Raw genomic sequence first — 12,339 nt, forward strand, 5'->3', positions numbered from 1 at the left:
ACTCTGTATCTAACCCCGTGCTGTACCTGTCCTGGGAGTGTTTGATGGGGACAGTGTAGAGGGAGCTTTACTCTGTATCTAACCCCGTGCTGTAACTGTCCTGGGAGTGTTTAATGGGGATAGTGTAGAGGGAGCTTTACTCTGTATCTAACCCCGTGCTGTACCTGTCCTGGGAGTGTTTGATGGGGATAGTGTAGAGGGAGCTTTACTCTGTATCTAACCCGTGCTGTACCTGTCCTGGGAGTGTTTGATGGGGACAGTGTAGAGGGAGCTTTACTCTGTATCTAACCCCGTGCTGTATCTGTCCTGGGAGTGTTTGATGGGGACAGTGTAGAGGGAGCTTTACTCTGTATCTAACTCCGTGCTGTACCTGTCCTGGGAGTGTTTGATGGGGACAGTGTAGAGGGAGCTTTACTCTGTATCTAACCCCGTGCTGTACCTGTCCTGGGAGTGTTTGATGGGGACAGTGTAGAGGGAGCTTTACTCTGTATCTAACCCCGTGCTGTAACTGTCCTGGGAGTGTTTAATGGGGATAGTGTAGAGGGAGCTTTACTCTGTATCTAACCCCGTGCTGTACCTGTCCTGGGAGTGTTTGATGGGGATAGTGTAGAGGGAGCTTTACTCTGTATCTAACCCCGTGCTGTACCTGTCCTGGGAGTGTTTGATGGGGACAGTGTAGAGGGAGCTTTACTCTGTATCTAACCCCGTGCTGTATCTGTCCTGGGAGTGTTTGATGGGGACAGTGTAGAGGGAGCTTTACTCTGTATCTAACTCCGTGCTGTACCTGTCCTGGGAGTGTTTGATGGGGACAGTGTAGAGGGAGCTTTACTCTGTATCTAACCCCGTGCTGTACCTGTCCTGGGAGTGTTTGATGGGGACAGTGTAGAGGAAGCTTTACTCTGTATCTAACTCCGTGCTGTACCTGTCCTGGGAGTGTTTGATGGGGACAGTGTACAGGGAGCTTTACTCTGTATCTAACCCCATGCTGTATCTGTCCTGGGAGTGTTTGATGGGGACAGTGTAGAGGGACCTTTACTCTGTATCTAACCCCGTGCTGTACCTGTCCTGGGAGTGTTTGATGGGATGCCGCTATAAAGAGGTCAATTTTACCTGTGGGGAAAAATGAATTGTGGTTTACTGAAAATCCAGATATTAATCTGATCGGGGTAACCGATATAAAGGTTTATCTACATGAATGATAATTTGCAAACAAGAGCATAATCTTAAGTTAATTGTGGGAACACCTATAAGCCTTGATCATTTATTGCATTGACTTTGTTTTCCGCTGTGTGTGATTGAGGAGAGGGAAGTCTGCTTTCTCCTGCTGTGAAATCCATGCTTCACTTTGCCTCCTGATAGAACATAGAACAGTACAGCACAGAACAGGCCCTTCGGCCCTCGATGTTGTGCCGAGCATTGTCCGAAACCAAGATCAAGCTATCCCACTCCCACCCCCCGCAACTCTGCAATTTACAATGGCCATTTTTTATGTAAACGTGTGACGCAGAGCCCCACACTGGTGAGAGGGTGTCAGCAGTTGGAACAAGCTGAGCACGGTTCCTCGCAAATGCACCTGATGCAGGGTAGCGGCGCCATGTTGTCGTCACAAAACCGGCAACAGTCTCCAGCACCCTCCCCCCCCCCCCCCCCCCCCTCCCGGCCCCCGCCCAAGGCCAGTGGGGTGGTTTGCAACAAGTGGGTAGCAGAACTACTCGGCAAGATAACTTTGAATAAAACAACTGCCAACTGCCCCTCCAACACCATGATGCGGAATGGCACGTGAGGAAGCGTGATCATCCATTATTTTTCTTTCTTATTCAGTGAAATTCTTCAAAATTGAATTGTTCCCAGAAACTAAAAGTTGAAGCGAGCATCCCCAAAGTAAACATGCACCAGGGGAGGGGAACAAAATAGGTCACCTGAACTCAGTCTAAGTTGAATGTCCCATCTAGGAGATGTATTCAGTTTGGCTTTTCTTGAACCATGATTGATCACCATTGCAGTCTTTAGAGACGAGTGGAAAAGTTCTTTCTGTAACTCCGAAATCTGTGGTGAGAACCTACCGTGGAGCAAAACGTTTGGCTCTGTATTTTCTCACATCGGATGATTGGTATTGTGGCTGAGGATGTTCAGTCATAGGATGTATTCCTGATGAGGCGTAGTCCTTTTTTGTTTAAAAGAGAAGACACTGACTTCATGAACAGTATTTATCTGTGAATGATACTTTACTGTCTCCATTTGGTATAAAGACTGTGCATTCAGTGTCGGAAATGTTCTGGTGGGTCAATGTCAATCTGATTTGTAAGCTTGGGGTATGCAGCCAAACTGTGCAATTAGTTTATATGGAAACAGTACTTTTGCTCCCGTGTCTGCTGTCATCACTGTTGTAGTTTTGTGCCAATTGAGTAAAGATTGAAATGAAAGGGACTATTAAAGTGACTTGACTCTATCCTTTTTCTGCTGAGTGTTGTCTTTGCTAAACCTCTTTCTTTGTCAGTTTTGGGAGGCCTGTTAGCAGTTACCATGAAATGCTGGATGTACAGAGAATGTCCTTGTTGGGGAGAAGGAAAAAAAGGTTTGCCTCTGTTTTCCGATTTGAAAAGCAATGCTGCGAAGGCTTCCAATGTGAACGATCAAATTGGTTCTCTTTTTAAAAAATATATACTTTTATTCAAATTTTCAACATTTTAACAACAGATAAACAGAACTCCGACGCCACCCCCCGCCTTACCCCTTGACGGTAACCAGATCCCAAAGTGTAAGATAAACAAACCCCATCTCTTGTGAAACCCCTCATTTGTCCCCCTCAGAGCAAATTTCTCCTTCTCCAAATCCAGGAACTCCATTACTCCTCCAGCCACAGGGGTCGAAAAGCTGACCTCCATCCCAACAGGGAGTGATCAACAAGGCGAAGGCTAAGACGTCTGCTGCCGCTCCCGTCTGCAACTCCGGCAGGTCTGACACCCTGAATATGGCCTCCAGGGGACCCGGCTCCAGATCCATGTGTCGAATCTCGGACAAGGTGCTGAAAAATGACCCCCCAAAATCTCTCCAATTTCGGGCAGGACCGGGCAGGACATAATTGGACGCACTTCGCACCTCTGTGGACACCTTATCCTCCTCCATGATCCGACCGTAAGACACCAAAACAATCCTGCCCTCCAGCCCCCCCACCGCCCGCACCTCCTCCAGCAACGAGGAGGTCAGTGCCACCGGAATATTCGGGAAAACCTTTCTTGCGAAGTTCCGCACCTGCATATGCCTGAAGCCCTCCTCACGTTGGAGCCCAAATCTCACCTCCGACTCCTCCAAGCTTGCAAACCGCCCCTTCAAAAACAGATCCTTCATCTCTTTCACCCCTCTCTCCACCAGTCCCCGTCTCTACTCGGGAATGCACTGCTCACTTAAATGGCAAGCCGAGCTTCTCTGCTCTGCTCCAAAAATAGGCCACAATTTGCTGTCAAATCCACGATGAAGCATGTTTGCTGTTATGCAACTTCAAATGAGGGCAGATAATGCCAATACCCAAAGGTTGTCGTGTTAGATCTGTTATTCTGCTCTTGGCTTCACACAAACAGCATTTGGCTGTCTGCCTCGACATTTGAAAAGTATTGAACGGTATGAAGGTGTTGTGTTTGAACTAAATTCCAAATCAGTACACTATTAATCACTTGAAATTGTTATAATTACTTCTGAACAGCCTTAACCCCTCTAACCATGAAAATTAACTATTACAAGTATGGTGTTCATTCTCTCTCTGTCTGGATTGAGCTCTCCTACAGTGCAGAAAGAGGGTGTTCGGCCCATCCGAGTCTGCATTGACCCTCTGCAAGAGCATCCTACCTAGACCCACTCCCCCACCCTACCCACCTTTGGGCAGCATGGTAGCGCAAGTGGATAGCACTGCTGACTCACAGTGTCAGGGTCCCAGGTTCGATTCCCCGCTGGGTTACTGGCTCTGCGGAGTCTGCATGTTCTCCCTGTGTCTACGTGGGTTTCCTCCGGGTGCTCAGGTTTCCTCCCACAGTCCAAAGACGGTGCAGGTTAGGTGGATTGGCCATGCTATAGTGACCTTAGTGTCCAAAAAGGTTGGGAGGGGTTATTGGGTTACGGGGATAGGGTGGAAGTGAGGGCTTAAGTGGGTCGGTGCAGACTCGATGGGCCGAATGGCCTCCTGGGTTATTGGGATAGGGTGGAGGTGTTGAGCTTGGGTAGGGTGCTCTTTCCAAGAGCCGGTGCAGACTCGATGGGCCGAATGGCCTCCTTCTGCACTGTAAATTCTATGAATTCTATAAACCCCACTTAACCTGCACATCTTCAGACACTAAGGGACAATAGTGCCTGGGGCTGTTTAGCAGACTGGGCTAAATCGCTGGCTTTGAAAGCAGACCCAGGCAGGCCAGCAGCACGGTTCAATTCCCGTACCAGCCTCCCCGAACAGGCGCCGGAATGTGGCGACTAGGGGCTTTTCACAGTTACTTCATTGAAGCCTACTCGTGACAATAAGCGATTTTCATTTCATTTCATTATCTCGCTCTCTCTCATATATATATATATATAATATATTCATCCAATCACTCTTTCCTTCTCTTTCTATGCGTGATTTTTACATTGAATTCACCTTCAATTTATGCATCCATCTCGCTGCTGCCACTAAAATGAAAGCAAAATACCGCAGATGTTGGAAATCGGAAATAAAATCTGAAAATGCTGGATACACTCAGCAGCGTCTGTGGAGAGAGAGACAGAGTGAATGCTTCAAGTCTTGTGACTTTTCAGAGCTGGAGCGGGGTAGAAATATGATGGATTGGAGAGGGAGGTGGAGCAGAACAGAAGACCAGAGACAGATAGGAGCGAAGGAGAGATTGACAAAGATGCCCTGGACACAGGAGGAAAGGAGTGTTAATGGTCGCACTATGGACTAAAGAACGTGCTGATAGTGGCATAAAGGTAAGATAGGAGAACAAAGATCAGTGTGAAAGCAAAACGAAGGAGCAAGCAAACAAAAAAGGGGGTCAAGGTGGAAGAGAAAGTTCACAGTCTGAAGTTGAACTCAATGTCGAGTCCAAAAGACTGTAAAGTGTCTAAGCGGAAGATGAGGTGTTATTCCTCCAGTTTGCGTTGGGCTTCACTGGAACATGGCAACAGGTTAAGAAACATAGTAAGGAATAGACCATTTGGCCCTATGAAATGAAATGAAAATCGCTTATTGTCACAAGTAGGCTTCAATGAAGTTACTGTGAAAAGCCCCTAGTCGCCACATTCCGGCGCCTGTTCGGGGAGGCTGGTACGGGAGCGTGCTCCACCGTTCAATGTGATCATGGCAGTTCATCCAACTCAGTAACCTGTTCTTGCTTCCTCCACCCCCCCATATTCTTTGATTCCTTTAGCCCCAAGCAAAGGGATCAAATTTTAAATATATATATATTTTTATTCAACATTTTCAATTTTATACATCACAATGAAACCACAACAAACAACCCTGAACTGCCCCCCTCAATGAAAAGACCCCCAACAAAAGAATCCCCCCCCCGACCAATTAACGGTGGCCAAATGACTGCCATCTAGGTAGAACCCCTCAATTTCCCCTCGCACTGTGTACTTGACCTTCTCAAGGTATAAAAACTCCATAAGATCCCCAGCTATACTGAGGCATTGGACGGAGAAGCTGGCCTCCACCCCAGTGGCCCCCGCCTGAAGCTCTGGCAGGTTCGACACCCCAAATATGGCCCCCAAGGGCCAGGGGCTTCAGTTCAATTTGCAGAATTGTCGACTGGTGCTAAAGACGGAGACCCAGAACCTCACGAGCTTAGGACATGACCAGAACATGTACGAATGATGAGCTGGACCCCTCCCACAACGCTCACACACTTATCCTCCACTCCCACAAACAGCCTAGCCAAATGAGTCCTTGGCACTACCTTCAACTGTATCAACCCTAATCTCGCACGCAAAATGTAACATTCACCCTCCACAGAGCCATCCTCCACTTCGAACCCCAACTCCTCCTCCCACTTGACCCCCTCCACTGACACTTGCGTCCTCCGCCATAATCCTTCTGTGAATCCCCTATGTACTCCCCTCCCTCCATCCCTGCCAGCGACAAAACCCTCTCCATCAAAGAGGAGGGTGGCACCACAGGGAATGTCAGAAAGACCTTTTTCGGAATTGCAAACCTAAATGTATCCAACTGCGAAAGGCCAGATTTCTCCAACAACTCCTCCTCCAAGCTCGCAAATCACCCCTCCAAAAACAAATCTCTTATCCCTTCCATCCTCTCCCTCCCATCCCCTAAACCTGGCATCTAACCTCACCGGCCCAAAGATATGGCTCTCACTAATCGGTGCCAGCTTCAATACCGCTACCGAGTGCTGCCGAAACCATCTCCATATCTTCAATGTGGAGACCACCGAATCCCAGCACCTTACATTAGAAAAAATACACAGAAAATAGAAGCAGTAGGAGGCCATTCGGCCCTTCGAGCCTGCTCCACCATTCATTATGACCATGACTGATCCTCAAACTATGACCCCCTAGTTCTGGACTCCCCCACCATCGGGAACATTCTTTCTGAATCTACCCTGTCTAATCTTGTTAGAATTTTGTAAGTTTCTATGAGATCCCCTCTCACTCTTCTAAACTCAAATGAATATAATCCTAACCAACTTAGTCTCTCCTCCTATGACAGTCCCACCATCCCAGGAATCAGCCTGGTAAACCTTCTCTGCACTCCCTCCATAGCAAGAACATCCTTCCGCAGATAAGGAGACCAAAACTGCACATAGTCCTCCAGGTGTGACCTCACCAATGCCCTAAACAATTGCAGTAAAACATCCCTATACTCAAATCCTCTCGCTGTGAAGGCCAACATACCATTTGCCTTCTTTACTGCCTCCTGTATCTGCACACTTACATTCAGCGACTGATGCACGAGGACACCAAGGTCTCGCTGAGTATCCACCTCTCTCAATTTACACCCATTCAAATAATAATCTGCCTTCCTATTTTTGCTACTGAAGTGGATAACCTCACATTTATCCACATTATACTGCATCTGCCATGCATGTGCCCACTCAATCAGCCTGTCCAAATCCCGCTGAAGCATCTCTGCATCCTCCTCACAGCTCACCCTCCCACCCAACTTTGTATCATCTGCAAAGCTGGAGATATTACATTTAGTTCCCTCGTCCATGATGTGAACAGTTGGGGTCTGAGCACAGATCCCTGCGGCACCCCACTAGTCACTACCTTCCAACTTTTTGCTTCCTGTCTGCTAACCAGCTTTCTATCCATCTCAAGACACTACCCATAATCCCATGCGCTTTAACTTTACATAGTAACCCGCTATGTCAGACCTTGTCAAAAGTCTTCTGAAAGTCTATATAAACCACATCCATTGATTCTCCTTCGTCAACTACTAGTTACATCTTCAAAGAATTCTAGTAGATTTGTCAAGTATGATTTTCCATTCGTAAATCCAGGCTCACGTTGTCTGATTACAACATTGCTTTCCAAATGCTATGAAATCCTTGATAATGGACTCCAGCAACTTCCCTACTACTGACGATAGGCTCACTGGTCTATCGTTCCCTGTTTTCTCTCTACCTCCCTTTTTGAACAGCGGGGTTACATTCGCTCACCTCCAATCTGTAGGAACCATTCCAGAATACAAAGAATTTTGGAAAATGGACACCAATAGATCTACTATTTCACGGGCCACTTCCCTAAATCCTCTGGGATGAAGGTAATCTGGCCCTGGAGATTTATCCACCTTTAATCCCATTAATTTCCCCAAAACCAATACTAATTTCTTTTCATTTAATTTCCTTCATCTCCTCACTAAAACCTGTGTTTCTCAGAACGTCCGGTACATTATTCATGTCTTCCTTTGAATGTCTTCCTATATGAATTTAGTTCCTCAGCCTTGTTCCCTTTACGAATTCCCCCGTTTCTGACTGTAAGGGGTCTACATTCGTTTTTATCAATCTTTTTCTCTTTACATGCCTATAGAAACTTTTACAATCCGTTTTATATTCCCCACTATCTTGCTTTCATAATGTATTTTCCCCTTCTTAATCGATCCCTTGGTCTGTCTTTACTGAATTTTAAACGGTTTAACTTGTTAAACTGTTCTCAATCCTCAGGTCTATTGCTTTTTCTGTATTCATTCTGCAAATCAAGAAAGAGAGAGGAAACCGAATCGGCAGAAAACACAAAATGGTGGCAGAGCTTGTGTTTTGAACTCAATGTTGCGTCCAGAAGGCTGTCAGAGGACCAAGTGAAAAGGGGAGGTGTGTTCCTTGAGCTTACTCTGAGCTTCAGTCACACACTCCAGCATGTCATGAACAGAAAGGTCAGAGTGAGAGCATGGTGGAGGATTGAAAAGGCAAGCAAGAGGAAGCTAGGGGTCACGCATGTGGACTGAACAGTGGTGTTCCGCAAAGTGGTCACTCATTTTGAGTTTTGTATCCGCAGTGTAGAGGAGATCACATGAGAAGCAAGTACAGCATGCTAAATTGAACTTGCTGTAGATTTCTTCTTGTTGGGAGTATGTAAACTGTAAATTATTTCATTGTCTTCAGGCATGAGGAGGCCCACAGAAGAGTCTGATGTGGGATTGGCATGAACGTCCACAGAATCGGTAGTTCATGTGGTTGTTGTTAGTGCTTCTGCAGCTGTGCCAGCTCTGGCCTGCCTCTGGGTAAGATGGATGTTGTGCGTTTGGCATGTACGGTACTCAAACATCCTGAACCAAAGTCCAGTGCTTGCCTTCACCTGGATTGTTCGACTGCAATGTTTTCTCAGGAGAAATGGTCTAAAAGGCAGAGGTTAGTGAGGTTTTTTTTTTAGGGTGTCCTTGTATCAATTGCACTAACCACCGTGTATCATTTGTCTTGAGATAGTTCACCACAGATCTGCTTGGGGATTCTGAATCATTCATGTGGGAGATGGGGCTTGCCCTTCTAAATTGAATTTTCTGGAGCATAATCTCCATGGTGTTGGGCCCAGTATGATGCAGGACCTTGTTGTTTGTGTGGTGTTCCTTTTGATTCTTGTTCTCAGGATGGATGTCGTAGTGTTCACAAAGACCACAGAAGCTAAGTTCATTCACAAAGCTAACATTTATTTACACTACTTATTAAAGCTCGACCACTTACTCCTATAGTAAACAATAATCTAATAATCTGCAGTAAGAAGTTTTACAACACCAGGTTAAAGTCCAACAGGTTTGTTTCAGACACGAGCTTTCGGAGCGCAGCTCCTTCCTCGGGTGAATGAAGAGGTAGGTTCCAGAAACATATATATAGACAAAGTCAAAGATGCCAGACAATGCTTAGAATGCGAGCATTTGCAGGTAATTAAGTCTTTACAGATCCAGAGAGAGGGGTAATCCCAGGTTAAAGAGGTTCTACAATAGAGGTAATCTACACTCAACTAACACTAGTCTCTACACTCTATAACTGTACTCTGATCTCTCAGTACTCCTATGCTATCTCCCAGAAGCCTGAGAGTCAGTGCTTTATATCGTTCGGCATCTAGCTCCATCTAGTGGTTAATTAGAATATGACATTCACCCTTTGTATTCTGAACATTTCCCACAATGTCACAGTTTGGGATTTTTGTCCTGCCATTGAATTTACATGATAAATCGAAGGTGTCTTTGGTAGAAGCTTTCCAGAGCTTTGATCTAGTTCCTATTGCAGATTCCAGGATGAATGCGCCATACAGCAGGGTACCTGGCAAAGTTTGATTTTAGTCTTCAGTTTAATGCTAATCTGCTTCAGACATGATCATGGAGTCACCTGTAGGCAGAACTTGCTTTCTGGATGTGGTGTGGATATCTTTATTAATCATGACATCCCAAGAGATCACACTACCAACATATGAGAATTTTTCCACAGCTTTGAGACTGGTGCTATCAATGGCTATGCCTGATGCTTCATGGCATATGCCTGGTGCTGGCTGAAACATTCAGTTTTGGAGGCACTGATTGGGAGACTGAAGGTTTTGACAGCACTTGACAATTTGTTTGCTATTGTCTACGTGTCTTCTTTCTTGTTGGCAGCTGGGACCAAACAAATTTGTCAAAAGCCTATGCCTACTCCGTGATGGCAATGATGTGTGTGTGCCCATGGTGCGATGGCTGATGTTGTGCAGTAACCAACTTGTTAATCAGTTGGCTCTCCAACCTCCTCTTTGCTGCAAAGCATGAGGAAGCTTCCAGAGAGGGACTGCAGGCATCAACATTAGATTCTGCTTGAAGACTGTCTGCCTTCCCTAAAGTCGAAGACAGTAATTAGTGAGTAAAAGCAAATGACTGCGGATGCTGGAATCTGAAACAAAACTGGAAATACTGGACAAGCTCAGCAGGTCGGACAGCCTCTGTGGAGAGAGAAGGAGCTAACGTGACTCTTTGGCAAAGCTGGAGAGAACAGGGGCTGGATTCTCCACCCCGCTGCGCCACATTTCTGCCTCGACCCGCCGGCGAGATTCTCCGTTATGCTGGCCGGTCAGTGGGGTTTCCCATTGTGGGGTAGCCCCACGCTATCGGGAAACCACGGGCGCCAGAAAAACGGAGAATCCTGCCGGGGGAGAATCCAGCCCCAGATTTATATTGTGGGGGTGTAGAGCGGTGGGGCTGGATAGAGGGGGTTAGTGTTAGGTGGAGATAGACAAAGATGCTATGGACAGAAAGACAAAGGGAATGTGAATATAGGTGATTAAGGCTAAGAAGGGTACTGATAGTGGCATATAAAGAGATTAGAATGTGTGAATGGCACGCATTGGAGAGCTTGCGTATGCAGAATTGCAGCTGAAAGAAATACAACACGGAACTTACAGTTCTGCCTAATGACAGGTCGTAGGGTTAAACTCAGGATTGTGTTCGGGTTGTGAGCCTTTTGAATTTGTTGGGCTATTTTAGTTTAACTTAATCTGAAGTAGCACAGAATAAACTATAGTCAAAATGCGAAAGAAAATATAGTACTGTATTTATTCTGGAGGAGATAAAAGGAGATAACAGCTTCTTCCTCGCTGTTACCAGACTCCAGAATGACCCTCTTATGGACTGAACTGATCTCTTCACACATCTTCTCTACTGTGCACTCCGTATGCTTCACCCGATGTCTGCGTCTATCATAGAATTTACAGTGCAGAAGCAGGCCACTCGGCCCATCGAGTTTGCACCGGCCTTGGAAAGAGCACCCTACTATTTATTTACATTGTTTATTTATGGTATGGCCTATGTTTTTTCATGTATGGACCCATCTGCCTGGATTCTACGCAGAACAAATACTTTTCACTGTACCTCGGAACACGTGACAATAAATCCAAAATACGAATTGAATCGACGAAAACGAGTGACTTACCAGGTTTTGAAGAGGACACGATTGGTGTGTGGAAGTTGCCAGTAATTAAGATGGCGGTGGCGGGCGGCGGTTGCCAGCAAGTGTCATGGCGGCGGTGAGCCGTGAACGCGGGCGGCCGTTTCCAGCAAGCATCATGGCGGCGGCGAGCAGTGAACGCGGGCGGCCGTTGCCAGCAAGCGTCATGGCGGCGGCGAGCAGTGAACGCGGGCGGCCGTTGCCAGCAAGCGTCATGGCGGCGGCGAGCAGTGAACGCGGGCGGCCGTTGCCAGCAAGTGTCATGGCGGCGGTGGCTTCAGATCCCGCTGTGGGACAGATGCGGTATTTCCCGGCGTGCTATCGGTGGACTCGGCAGGAGGAGGGGGGATTTTTTTTAAGCGCTGCGGTCGGTGTTTTTGTTTTGTAAACTTGTAGCCCAAGGCTGGTGCAGAGCCGATGCTGTGAGGAGCGTGTCTCTCGGTGAGTCACTCGATGCTTGCCGCTCACTCTGAACGTTGGCGGGAGGGAGCGGGGAGAGCGGGCGCGAGGAGTCCGGGCTGTGTGGAAGCGGGAGAGAGAGAGAGAGAGAGAGGCCTGGATTTCAGGCTGTGTAGCCAGGCCAGGCCTCAGCTCCAGGGCCACTTTGTTTAACACAGCCGGAATGCAAGCCCGAGAGCAAGGGGAATAGAGCGGGACAACAACAAAAAAAAAAATCACCTCAAACCAGCGCCACTGAATTAACCGAAGCTGGACCTTCGCTCATCTTCTCTCAGTTTGTGTCTGAAGCGAAGATGGTGCTCGGGCCTTTTGCACCTTCCACAGGCCTAAGGTATTCCCGAGGATCCATTGGGAGTTTTGATGTCTGGCTTGCATTTTATTTAATCATTGCAGACACTCCTCAAATCCTTAAAACAAAACTCCACAGCTTCACTGTGTCCTTAACTCTTATTTCAAAATGTGTCTGCTTCTCAGAACCATGCTGAGCCATAGATAG

At 46.9% G+C, this 12,339-nt stretch overlaps 1 protein-coding gene across 4 annotated transcripts in view; it reads left to right on the plus strand.

Moving 5' to 3' along the window:
* Window positions 1–11,692: 11,692 nt before the first annotated feature.
* znf740b (zinc finger protein 740b) overlaps window positions 11,693–12,339 on the plus strand; it is a 146,015-nt gene continuing 145,368 nt past the window's right edge. For 2 of the 4 annotated variants that reach the window (XM_038786599.1, XM_038786602.1), the window contains exon 1: window positions 11,693–11,825. The gene's annotated coding sequence lies outside the window, so the exon portion shown is untranslated. Of the gene's footprint in view, window positions 11,826–11,937; window positions 12,175–12,339 lie in introns of those variants that run through there. The other 2 variants (XM_038786600.1, XM_038786601.1) reach the window with 1 other exon arrangement.

Source organism: Scyliorhinus canicula, chromosome 28, assembly GCF_902713615.1.
Source record: "Scyliorhinus canicula chromosome 28, sScyCan1.1, whole genome shotgun sequence".
Taxonomy (NCBI): domain Eukaryota; kingdom Metazoa; phylum Chordata; class Chondrichthyes; order Carcharhiniformes; family Scyliorhinidae; genus Scyliorhinus; species Scyliorhinus canicula.